Here is a 13988-nt window from a genome sequence, read left to right on the forward strand (position 1 = left end):
ATCCTATATAAGCATTCGACCATTCCGCAGAAATACCTTGGCTTTCCCGGATTCTTGCTCACTTGTAAAAACCCCCATGCAATTTGGCTCGGTAAAAATCTCCATCTAATTTTCAGACGGTGCTTTAGGCTGCGGTTTTTATAGCTCCAGCTTCTGCAATTTGCGGTGATACCTTATCTTCTCTAATAGGTCCTAACGGTGTATGGACACATGCTTTATTACTTAGAGATCCCTAAAGTGATATCGGTTAAGAAACTACTTTTTTTCCTTTCGGATATGGAGACTGTTTATGTAGCACAAACACTTCTGAGGGGCACATAGTAAGAGATATGTACTTGTGGTCTTCATAATATATATATTTATATCGTTATGTTATATATAATATATATAACGGGCTAATGGGCTATAGGAGGCGATTAAGGTCTAGTGAGTAGTCTCCGAAGAAGGTCAGCACCCTGTAAACTCCTAGGAATGTAAAATGTTAGATATACTACCAAAGGCTAGGACGAACGCAGCTATATACACCATCAGTAATATTATCTCAAACATATTCTATGTAGTATGCGTGTTAGGTTAGATTCTTCATAGCAGTACCAATGTGTCATAAATCCGAAGTTTCTCAGGCTTTAGCTGGTAAAGCAAGGAATTAGACTGATGACGGTCCTAGGCCGGAAATCTTCAACTGCCCTCTCTAAAAATAAATATATAGTTACCGGAGAGCAAGAACCCGGAAAGTTTGTCTTCTTCTTATTAGTCGTAAGCTTTTAAGCGTTCAAGAAAAAAAGATAATCTCAACACTGAGAAAAAAAGAGGCTGCGATTACCTTTTTCTCGTCATAAATTTAACACTTTTTGGGTGTAAAAATATATCAACATTTTTTAATGTTAAATTTACACCTTTTAAGGGTATAATCAACATGAAAGAAGGGCAAATTTAACCCATAATACACCTAAAAATGGTAATATAATATTTACACCGTTTTCGGATCAATACTGCAGGGTAAAATTAACATTTCCGGAATGTTATTTTAACTTTTTCGGATTTCTCTCAGTGAACGGATTCTTATAAACTAAATTATTTAAACATATCATGACATGGTCAAAAATCAAATCTTTTAAACCTAAGTGATTAGTCAAACGTCTGTCAAGGTTAGGCTATCACATCTAGTCACTTATAACCTATTTTGACCATTGAAATCATTTTGTTCGATGTGAGTAATTTTAAATTCAATTTACAAATGATTTGGCCCATACTCCAAATTGCAGACATTTTAGGGCTTCTTGTAAAGAATCCCAATGACCATAAGTTTATCCAAGCTTATTACAGATTTTTGTTCGGCTATCCCTTCCCAAAAAATTCCCACCCTTAAGTTAAAAAAAAAACCCCAAAATACTTTATCCACGAAGCCACGTAACGATTATTATTGGGTAGACCCCTGAAGCTTTTGTGGGCTTTTCCAGCCGCACAAACTGGAACATTATATAAGCGGATAGCCAACGGCTCATGTGGTTGATACTGTAAATTATTGCATACAAATTTTTAATGTCTAAATTTGCATGAAATTCGTTCAATTTCCTTTCTCGTACAACTCACTTTGCTGTGCGGCTGCCAGGAAAACCCCTAAGCAGTGGTAGGTATAAAGAATTGATGAAACCTGGCAATTATTGAGAGCATTTCAATGCAAAAGTACCCCTCAATTTCTCATGTCTGAGCCTCTTCGTATTTTCGGGGTGGATGAAATACTCACCAACAGTCTATATTATGTTCGAAAATGCTCCAATTTCCACGCAACGAATGCACGATTTGGAAATATTTCATGAGAATTTTCCACACACCGATTTTCTCTTCAGGTTTCACGATAATGAAATGGTGAAAACATTTGTAAATAAAAATCTCACCTAATATAAATTGGTGCCTTACTTACATGCTCATGATAACCAATAAAATTACGTTATGGTACAGTCCTAATATTAAAAGGCGCTTTTGTTGTTATTTTTGAAAATTTATTAATTTTTAATAAAGAGATTTTATACAGTAACATAATTTTTCTGATTCAATATTTTCTTCCTGTCTTTGCAAGATAATAGAAAATTTCAAGGAAAAATTTATTAATAAATTTGAGCAATTGAGTACTTAACTTTCAATTTTTAAATCTATTTTAATCGGTCGTAAACCAATAAACTTTGGCTTAGTGTAAATAGTGCATTTACAGTGGCTTGTGAATTGCTTGAACTGGTGAACATACACTTTTTTCAAGAATTTTACATACCTCTAATTCTAAAGAACTTTATACATTCAGACCTATATAAATATAGGTAAATTTTGCAAAATTACTAGGGTGTACCATCGAAGTCACAAGTGTGAGCATTTCGCAAAGCTAGGATTTTTTAACACCCCTTGTAAAATATTTTGAATTTTTTCGTTGAGAACAACATTCTAACAGTTAACAGAAATATTTTAGGAGGTTCAAAGAATAAATGGACAGAGTAGTATTAATAACAAATAATACCAATTAATCCCATGTGAATTTTCTCTTTGGTTGCAAAGAAGCTAGTTCGTCTTAGTCACAAGGTAAATAATTATTAAACTCATAAGACTCAATTAACGAAACCCAGTGATCTTTGACATCACTAGACCACTGAGGAAGACACGGAGCGTGTCGAAAGCTCTGGTATAAGAGTGACTTTTCTGATCTTAGGGTTGAAGACTCCACAGATAGTGTTGCCGCGTCCAGACGGAGCTTCCCTCCGAAAATTTCCACTTATCGGAGGTCTTATCAACTTTGCCATTCAAGAGCAATTGGTGAGCGATTAGATTCGCAATGACTTGTGGGAGAGTCTTGTCGGTGGTGGGGTCGTTGCCGAGGTATCGTATCAATCTCCAAGGCCTGATGGCTAGCGAGTGAGATTGAGACCCTCAACAGTCGACACCCAGCGTTCTCGATGGCTTCTCGTAACAGTATCGGCTAGAGCTTTCGATTAATAAAAGCTCCATTTGACAAATCTCCAGAGGAGGCCAGACTCAATCTGTGGAAAGAAATCTTTCCATATAATTTTGTCGAGTTAACCCTTTAAGGACGAGAAGGTCAAAAATAGGGGGTCACAAAAAATCACTTTTTAGAGCAAAGTGTGACTTTAGAAGGTTATTGAAAAAAATTCATTTTTGGGTCCTTCCTTTTGGTGATTACCAAAACTGGACGACGTGGAAGTCTCTCAATCAAACTAATTCAAACTACCCCACACTTGTGTGTTCGTCCCTTGACTCCCGCTTAATGCGGAGTACGGGACTTGATGTCGACAACCCCGATTGCCATTGACGTAGCCCGTTATTGGGCAAGACATGTGTAAATTTTATGTCTCGAAACGATTATTAAATAATTAATAAAAAAACTTAAGGCCCTTGACCTTCTTGACTTGAGCTAAGGGATTAAAAATCTTATTTTAAAATGGCGATATCTCCGGTTTTAGTTTTCAGGATTTGATCAATGAGGGCGTTTTGGCGTGAAATTCTAGACACCCCAACTTAATCCGCTTTAATCGTAGATTTTATTAGTCAAAAAATTGGTTTTTGAAAATTCGATGTCGAATATTTTAAAAGCTAGACGATACTTTTCTATACAATTTTAATATATGGTAACTGAGGTCGAGACCTTTTCAACTATGCATCGCATTTCTCCCGGGACTAGTCCCCGGCGAGTGGCCTTCAAAGTTGAAGCCAATTTCTTACTTTCACATACAAATGCGTATGGGAATTTTTCTGCACTCGTGATCTTTATGCTAAATATTTAAAAAGTGAGAAGTTTTTCCGTATTATAAGATACTTTTTCGTATGGACACTGAGAAAAAAAAGAGGGTGCGATTAACTTTTTTTCCTCATAACTTTAACACTTTTTAGGTGTAAAAATATATCAACATTTTTTAATGTTAGTTTTACACCTTTTTAAGGATAAAATTAACATGAAAAAGGGTAACTTTAACCCCCAATACACCTAAAAAGGGTAATATTTACACCGATATCGGATCAATACTGCAGGGTAAAATTAACATTTCCGGAATGTTATTTTAACTTTTTCGGATTTCTCTCAGTGGAGGGATAAATATACTAAATTTTTGTTTAAATAAATTTTTTCCTTGGAGCACTGTGAGCTGGGTCCGAGATCAATTTAGGAATTGGCTTCAAATAGCTCCATATAAAAAGGCCAACTTGCCAGGCGCTTGTCCCGGGATGTTAATCTGAGCTATAACCAAAAATAACTTGATAGGACTATATTCTTCGGTATTTATGAAACGATTTCGATGAAATTTTAGTAGGGTAAGTGTGCCAAATTTCGGCATAGTTGCATGCAAGCGCCAAAGTCTTAAGTTTCAAATGTAATATTTTTAATGCAAATTTTATATTTTTATTACTTCTTTTTAAGAAGTGTTGCTTGGAACCTCGTAGACAGTTTATTGTTTTTATTGTTTCAAGATATTTGAAGAGCGATGGGAAAGTTTTTTAACTACCCTTATATTCGTGATCAGGAAGTGGCGAAACACATTTTGGCAAAGTTTGAGGCCAATTGAAGGACATGAGATTTTGTTAGGATTAATTAGACGAGATTCCTAAGAATTTCGTTTAATATTTATCAATCATCTAATAGCTCTGAAAAATTTTTGTAAAACATATTGTATTACCGCTTAATTTTTTTTTGAAATTAAAAGTTTTACCCAAAAGACTGAAACTTTCATAAAATGCATCTCAATTTCCAATTCAAATTGTGAGCCTTTTTATGCAACCACCACTTTTGCTGCTGGCTGAGAAAATTGATGAAAATGATGAGCGATGGTTCGAGATAAATTGTGTCTGGTTGAATCTCTATCGTACTAATTGATGTTTTGCATGTTTAATTGATGATAATTGTTGAAATTTCAAGCGGATTCATCGCCTGAGAAATGCAATTTCCGCGGCATTGTTCCTTCAGTTATATACCTTTTGGGCAAAAATGAGAAATTTTGTCTGAGATATTTTGCGAAGGTGTGAGAGTGTATACGAGATGCGTGGTCGAGTCTATGAATTGGGGCAGGTGAAGGATGACACAAATTTTTACGTCAACCCATTCTCTCTGTTGTTTTTTTTTTTTGGAATTTCCTTGGCGCGCTCATTTACATCAAATGTAACACTCTTACACATGGAGTAAACTTGACGGGATGCCCCTACTGCAGACCGAAAGCTTACGAGATTATGGGGGCGCCTGCGCTGGAAAGTTTAGCGCTAGTACCGGTGTTGAAGGGGGACGGTGGGGGGTATTTTGATATTTGACTAGGTTTGTCCCCTCCGTGGGGTTAACACGCACTTTTGCGTGATTTATCGGTTGAGCTTTCAGCATGACAAAAGCACGCCGGATGGTTATGAACTTGAGTGCGCAGATGTTGGGGCGCAATTGGGGATATGGGTGCTGGAGAAGTCTATTTGGTTACTCCCCACTTTTGGCAACTGAACGAAGGATGACGTCACATCCCGTTTCCCCAAGCCAAAGTGTGGTGAAATGTGTGAAAAAGCACCGACTTTTGGAGCGCCCCGTCCGTCAGTATTGTGGCAAAAGCCGCTGAATAAAGTTTAATTCTAATATACTGTACACACGTCATCTCTGTTAAAACTAAGTTTTGTGTCATTTGTATGTGTTTAAATAAGGAATATTCTAAAGGAAAAGTTTAAAAAGAAGAGAAAATATCCAAAATATCCTGAGGGAGTTTAAAAAAAAAATTACAAAGTAACACTTATTTTTTGCCTTAACATGAGATATCATCCCGAAGGGATAACAAATACAAGAGAATAAATTGGTGCGTGAGGACGTGATAAAAAAGACGCGGAGGTAGACTTGGTGTTGAGCAAGATAAAAATATTCGTGCACAAACAACATACACACCTGGATTATTAATGTTGAACGGTGGATAAACATTGGGTTGGAAAATTCACTCCGTTCTTCGACGAACACATCTCAGAAGAAAAAAAAGGAAGATTCTCGTCATAACTTACGTATATCAGGACGCTTTTTTCTTCTTCTTTCAGTGGGTCTAGAGGTGGTTGTATCCCATACTTTTGGGGAGGTAGATACCACGCGCGCCAAAGACAAAAACAGCCCCCACTGAAAGTGAAAACGTAAAGTCACACACAGAAAGTTCTTTCTACCCCAAAATACATAAATTATGTGGCTTTCCGTTGGCAGATTAACTCCATAGACCGTTTTTGGTGAAGAAGGTTTGAGGTTTGAACGTGAGATACGACTTGGAACCTAGGCCATACTCTTCATCTTATATCATAATTGAAACTAAAATACAGGGAAATCTTACTTAAGAAAAAAGTGTGTGAGTGGAAAGTTCTTATCTTGCGGACAAAGCATGTGCATTGTGATCATCCATCATATAACCGTTCTTGTTTAACAATCACGGTGTTTCGTGAATTCGTGCGCGATGTATTCGTGAGTTTACTAACCTGTTGGTTATCGACACGATCCCGCGCGACTGTGATTGGTGTGACCCACGGTATATATAAAACGCTGTGTATATCTCCCGTAATCTTATCAAACTCTCCACTAATTGCATGTCGTCCAGTAACATACGATAAAATCCGAAAAGAGCCAGATGTTGAGTGTTTAATTGAGAAATCATCAGACAGAGAGATCCACCAGGGTCCACCCACATGGAGAAACTGTCTCAACACTCTCTATAAATAATTGTAAAAATCTAAAAATCGTGCAGGATGCTTCCCATCTGATTTGTGTCCATCGATCAGGATTTCAAAGTGCCTCACTCTGTTCGTGTTTTTTGCTGTCGGTGTATAAATTGTTGTGCCATTCTTTTTTCATTTTCTAATCCCCACATTTCCCCAAACCACATCATAATTCCACAATACCCACCCCATTATCCAGGAAAAAAAAGAGCCAAGTGCCATCAACCACCCACAAACTTCCTCCCCGCCCCCTCCACAAAAAAGCCCTCTTACTTCGGTTGACCAGTGTTGTTGTGTGTTGTAAAATTGTCAAGAAAGCCGGAAGAACGTTTCAGTTGTCGTTTTGATGTGAAAATTTCTTTTGTGTTATTTACACCTCCGCAAAAAATAAGATATTGTTGTTGACAGAGAGAGCCAAAGTCCGTGTTGATAAGTATTCTGTTGAATGTGATTTTTGATTTGGTGTTAACGAGTTGACTGTGAAAGAAATACAAAAAAAAAATTCAATACTCACAAAATCAAAATATCAAATTTCGTGTTAATAAAAATAATTGTTGGAGACAGCTGAGCCATCTCCACTTGGATTTTGCATCTCAATCGTCACGAAAAATCTGCAAAACATTGTAGTAAAAAAACAATTAATTAATGTAAGTGGGGTATTTTTTCTTATTAAATGTGTGCTTGAAAGTATTTTCAAAAATTATTTAGAAAAAAAAACAAAGGTTGAAAAACTTTAAACTTTAAACATTCTGCAACTTTCATTTCAGTTGATATTCAGTTTTTGTTGTTAGTTCAAAAACTCAAAATTAATAATATACCGACATAGTTATCAAAAAGAATATATGTTTTAGGTTTATTAATACAAGTTTAATATTTTCCGAGTGACGGTTAGTGATCTTTTGTATATTTGAAAGGTTTTACGGCGTTATCATTTTTGCACATTAAAATTTTAATGTACTTTACAAGCGTCACTGGTTAGTGTTCAAATGTGTGATATATTTTGTGAATCACTTAATATATTTAGAGTTTCATTTATTGATTTATGAAAAGGTAAACTTGGCCCGTAAAAATTTGTTTAAATTGATTTGTATATCATTAATCCGAAAAATTAATTCAATTTTTACATAATTTTTAATGTGAATCATTATTTATGCTATAGGTCAGCTGGAACCATTAGACAATTAGTCACTATACAAACACTAAATATTAAGTGATATAAAGACAAAAATCATAGTCTTGGCCCCTTATAATGGACAATTTATTGTAAATCACATTAAAATTTTAATGTATAGGTGTGATACCAGGTTTAGTTTGTGAATTTAAGGAATTTGTAGTGTTTTCACTTTTACCTGAAGAAATCACGACAGGAAAGTTTAATTTTTAAAAACATGGATTCTTAGAAAATTAGTTTGTAGTGGTTCTTTCTATTTAGTCGACTTTTCTGATCATCAATTTAGCCAATTTATTAAGTTAGATATAATCCTATATGATCACCTAGTCGTTCCATGGCGGTGAGAAGTGGCTAAATGTATATGGTTAGGGAAGTAATTAAATATCAAAATCAAAATATTTTTAAGAATAAAAAATTTTCGTTGGGCTCTCAGTTTTGAGAATTTATATCTAAAACCTTGTTATTGATAAGACTCACAGGATCAAGAGCGAGAAGTTCAAATTGTCCGAAATCCTGCAGGAATTCAAGATGGCAAATCGTCCTCTTCTCACTGAAACACCCTTGCAGAACAATTTCTATGAACTCTCTGATCTCTCCCAGCTGAATTTTCTTCTTCCGGACGTCTTCAAAAATTACTTCGTTTCCTGGTGAACGAAACCGGGATCGGATGATTCGGGTCGGATGATTCGGATTTTGAACAGAGAAACAGTTCTAGCCTCCTAGGTATAGGCATGGACTTTGCAGGCTCTTACAGTCATCCTGTTGATCTCACTCTGGCAACAGTATGTTTAGGAACAGAGCACATCTCCATTAAGCAGGTGCGTGGTGAAATTCCGGGTAATGTCCCTGGAGTTATTGGGGCATATGAAAGAACACCAAAAAGGCGCTAAGAAAAAGAGAATAGAAAGTTGTTAGCCAAAGAAAGAATTTTATTTTATTTTATTTTGTTTAACTTGTGTAGTGATTTATTTGTAAAAAGTAGAATATCGCTGTAGAATTGTTCGTCAAGTGTGTGACTCGGAATCCATGTACCCAATGAAGACATCCTTTTGGCCCCCAAGAAAGACAAAGCCCCAGAAACCTCACATTTTCGACCACTGAAGAAGGTGCGTGGGGCACCGAAAGCTCTGGGAAGAAAAGTTTTTTATTCTGGGTTGAACTTTCCCATCCGACGATCACTGGATTATTGTTGTTAATAAAAATTTCTACGTTGGTTCCTTAGCCTAGTATATGTGAAAAGGGACACATTATTGATCAAAGCACTGTAATCTTCCGACAATTTCATAAGATCCTTCATGGGCAAATAAGTTGACGCAGCTGCCTATTTAGGTTCTGTTCTTCTCATGACCTTATTCGTGGGAAGTAGAGAGGCCAGAGTCACAAGTTCAGGTGTTTCCTGTATACAAAATATCTTTCGACATTGGGATCGAGACCCAGATATTTAGACATCATGCTAAACGTATCTCCAGATCTCCAGCCATATCTAAGAATTCCTCTGAAATTTTAATGTCTTTAACAAAATAAAAGATGTCAGTGGATGATCTCAGGAAAATTACCATCTTCTTCTTGATACCCCCAATCAACAGACTTGATGTGATAGTATTACGGGTTTTATTATTGAGACAGATATTGTGCTGCCGGAAGAAGGATAAAAAATATGGCTGAACCAGACTTCTCGTCACTTTTTCCTCTTTTTGTGTTTTCATAAAAATAGATCCACTGCCTTCTGGAATTCCTGCTGTCTTTGGTCCCTTAGGAGCCCCTTCCGGAAATCCTTTCCAAGAAAATCAAATTTGAACTTCACATACTATCTTCATTTTACTAAGCACTGAAAATTATTGAACTAAGTGTCTTGGAGCTTGGAAAATTGCATTTTCCAAATGTCTTGTTATTTTGACCGGTTCCCGGACACACTTTGTACACACAATATTGTGCAAAAACCAATGTCTAGAAAACGAGTTCAAAACATCACAGAATGTTTGACTATAGTTTTTATGACCAAATTGGTTTTTCTTCTAGAAATCACAGGTTTCTGGGCAATGAAATTTCACAAAAAATATGAACAAAACCACATAACTTCACAATCCAAAGTTTTTCGTACATTACAAATTATTTTCAATTAGGCTAAGTGTGCCCAATTTCGGCATAGTTTTAAGTTTAAAATGTAATATCTTTAATATAAGTTGATTTTTTTTGTTACTTCTTCTTAACAAGTGTTTCTCGGAACCAGAGTTCATCGTTTTTATTTTTTCTAAAATTATTCTTAACAAATTTTAAAACGAATAAAAATGTAGACATAGCATTGTTGGTCTATTTCGGCCACCTTCATTCTCGTAGTTCCTTGTCCTTCCGGAATTCTTCCAATGTCATTTTTACATCATTTCGTTTGTCCAAGTGATATTTTTGTTATTTTTTGCATTGTATAATCTCCAGAATATCCAAAAACTAAAAATTCATGGAAATTCGAGGAACAAGAATAGTGGCCGCATTGCAAGCTGGCCGGAATTTGGAACACTTACACTACATCACATTCCCACTCTTACGCATTATTTGTGCAGTTTTTCAATTAAATTATGTAAGATTTCGAATAAATAAGTTATTTTTGTCCCATAAATTCTTACTTTTATAATCACACTCGCAATCGTAAATAAGGGATTCTGTGATACCATTTGTATCTCTGATTCGTGTTTGAGATTCTATCAGAATCTGATCAGTGATTTCATAGATACTATGGATTCTAGCGGAAAAATGTGTCGGTATTTCAAACTTGAGTAAACCCTTCAAAAAACCCCAAAAAATCTAAAAAAAAAGAACTCAAGTTTTCGCTTTAACTCGGTCACAAATATTAGGTATATTTACACCAATAAATTAATAAATATTTCTATTTTGGCTAAAATTTGTCTAGAATAGACTAAATAGAAAAGCTTGAACAAGTATTTGACTAATTTTGCAGAATTTTATCCTATTAGTTTTATGCTATTTTGAATCTTAAGTATATAATTTATGATTCAATTTGAAATGGTTATGAAATTGAACTTTGCAAAATACTAAAATTTGTATGAAATACTACCTAAGGCTGTACTCCCGGAGTGATGAAATGACAACCGATTGCAAGCTATTAATACGAAATGAATTTTCTTTGCATAATATTGGCACCACGAGTTCGATCATTACGATGAGTGTTCTTTACTTATTTTTTGTAAACTATTTTGGTATTGTATAAATAATATGGGTATAACTACAAAAAGGTATAGGAATATGAAAACTATATGAACTTGTATTTTGCTGATAAAAACTCCTTAAGTCTACATGTGCCTTGCAATTTAGTTATCTAGATCTGCGATATAAATCGTAAACTATTTGATATTATCCAGCTAGGAAAGTATTTGTCCTATTTGTAATGTTCATTTCTCGTCAAAGTATTTCCCCATGAGTTGAGAACTTTTCTCCTTGAAACATTATCAGAGGGACTTCTCCACATTCTGCATGAGATAAACGCCTGACGATTATTCCAGTTTGGTCTGAGTCATTTCCATGAAGAAAAATCCCCCAATGACCTCCCTCGACCCTTGCAGAGGATATTGGCGTCACAAATTCACCCCTCATTCAGTGATCCTACCCCCTAAGACGATGGCAGTTTTGTGATCAGTTTGGGGTTTGGGTATGTTCAGGATGGAAATACGTGATACTGGGAGGCATTACATAAATATCCATTCTAACATTGTCGGTGAGGCTGCCCTTTTTTTGCGCCTCTTCGACCAAAAAGATAACACGTGACTCTCGTGATACAGCCCTCTGGAGAATTGGATGTTTTTGTGGAAAAAGAACGGAGGGTTTTTGCAAGAAATCATCCTATATATTGCACGGTGGGGAACGCAAGGGATGATTTACTGGAAAAGCCTTAACTTGAATGACAGTTGGATGCACAAAAATATCAAATTCCCCAATTGTCAATGAGAAAATATATATGAATTTAATACAGTTTGTGCCTCTGTAGCTTCAAATGAGCGATATGGAGAAAGATACTTTTATTAGTGCCACCCCTCTGAAGACAACCCCCTGTAAATCTCATTTGAGCACCAAATGTGCTACCAATGAGCTGATGTTGTGTGCAGTGTTGAGGAAATTGTTGAATTAATTTGGAAGATGATGAAATCTTTAATGGAATTTAAGGCTGAGATGGTGAGTTATAAGAACGTGAATGGCATGAGCATAAATTTACTCATTCTCTCACCAACGCCATTCTTTTTGCTTGTTACATCCCAAGTATACACTAAGCACAGTCTGTTGTAACATGTGCTGAGATGAAAACATATACACACTTTCTTGGGTATTTTTTTTGTTAATAAATTTTCAAGCTCTGGCGCTTGCCAGAAAGCTGATGAATTAAATTGCAATGGAACATCTTGAGAGCTTTTTCTCATCAGCACAAACACAACATCTTTGTGATCGATGGTCTCAAGATTCTTCACGCAAGATTGCATCATGAAATCAGTCATGAATATTTCTACAACACTAAGGATAAAATTTGGTTTAGTTTTATGGAAGCTCTGATCTGACTCCATTTAGACAGTGAATACAAGATGGACGAAAATCGTCAAAATGAGACGAAAGTTTAATTTTCAGTCAACCATTTTGGTTACTTTTGTTCAAAAGGAGGCTGTATGTTAAGATCAACTGACCTTTTGTCGCTTTTCCACTACGATTTGGCTCTGTTGAATCATCAAATAATATCTTTTTATTCTTTGTGCTGAAATTCGGTTTGTGGCAGTTATATTTTGAAAATTACTTCATGAATTTCCATGTATGATTCTGTTTATCATGAATTAAAAAAAAATACGGCGAGAACGATACCTCATGGGACCCCTGTACACCGACAATAATCTCTTTCACAAAGAAAAGATAATTCTTAGCTAACAACTTAATTGCAGCGGAACAAAATTGATATAATAATTTTTAAAATAAAATGAGAAAAATTAACAAATTCCCGACACCGAGACTTCCAATGAGCCTTTCACTTTGAAAACCCGTTATTAGAAATGATTCAAAGGCATTTTGGTATATGGAAGAAAATTTCCTATATGCTGAGTCCTAATTCCTTATATGCTGAGTCTGGGTAATCTTTAAACTAAAACATATCCAAAAAAATCGGACGACGGCTTTTTGAAAAATTAAAAAAAACATGGTTTTGTAGGGGAAGATGAGAGGTGGGGGTAAAATGAGGGGTATGTTAATGGTTACAAGGCCGACTTATGAGGGGGTCCTTGAAAGGTCCCAGGTCTCTATTTCTAATCATTTGCTCTATAGGCGTCGTAACAAACAATGTGACGTCAAAAATCTTGAAAAAAGATGATTTTAAAAGATTAAAAGATGTTTTTAATTAACTGAATATCAAACAGTTATAGTTTTACATTGGAATGTTACCACTGCACTGTTTTCGTTAGGCTGTCATTTATGATCTTCTCTATTCTTGACAGTTAAAGAATTTAGATGTAATTTAAGTGGACGAAGGTGAGACATTATAAGGAATGCAAGGCTTTCCAAAATGTGAATTTTTGGGAAAATAAATTATTAATTTCTATGAATTACACTGTTTAAATTTTCTTCAAAAATCTTCAGGAGTCTTCAAAAGAAGTTGGGCTACCTGAAGTTCCACTATTTTTTTTATTTAATGCTGTAAAATGTCTTTAGTAGCATAATTCTCTACGAATGGCTAAAGTTTTGAATATTTTGAAAATATTTGAACCTTAGAATTTTGATCAATCCGAGAACATGACAGAAATTCAATTCTTTTTCTTTGCTTGTATTTTGAATTACAGTACATTGATGTTGCGTACGAGTAAGCTAATAATTTCTGTTGTGAAAGATCAGAGAGAAAATTAAAGAAGAAACTTAAAGAAAAGTTTAAGATATAAGTTTTGACGGTTTACACCAAACAATTTATAAGTTCAAATTCATGCAATTGTTACCAACTCTTTTAGAGAATTCTACGTGAGCAAATGAGCTTTCCAATAAATTTCTCAAGAAAATTCTCCACACTAATTACATGCTGTCCAATTAGAATTTTCTTCATTCTGTGTCAGAACTATGGCTCCAGGAAAGTGTACAT

General features: G+C 35.3%; 1 protein-coding gene across 12 annotated transcripts in view; it reads left to right on the forward strand.

The window, feature by feature from the left end:
• The first annotated feature begins 5553 nt into the window (after positions 1-5553).
• Positions 5554-13988, forward strand: part of LOC129801532 (CUGBP Elav-like family member 4) — a 966051-nt gene continuing 957616 nt past the window's right edge. For all 12 annotated transcript variants that reach the window (XM_055846701.1, XM_055846702.1, XM_055846703.1 and 9 more), the window contains exon 1: positions 5554-7355. The gene's annotated coding sequence lies outside the window, so the exon portion shown is untranslated. The remainder of the gene's footprint in view (positions 7356-13988) is intronic.

The sequence above is a fragment of the Phlebotomus papatasi genome, chromosome 2, assembly GCF_024763615.1.
Source record: "Phlebotomus papatasi isolate M1 chromosome 2, Ppap_2.1, whole genome shotgun sequence".
Classification (NCBI taxonomy): Eukaryota; Metazoa; Arthropoda; class Insecta; order Diptera; family Psychodidae; genus Phlebotomus; species Phlebotomus papatasi.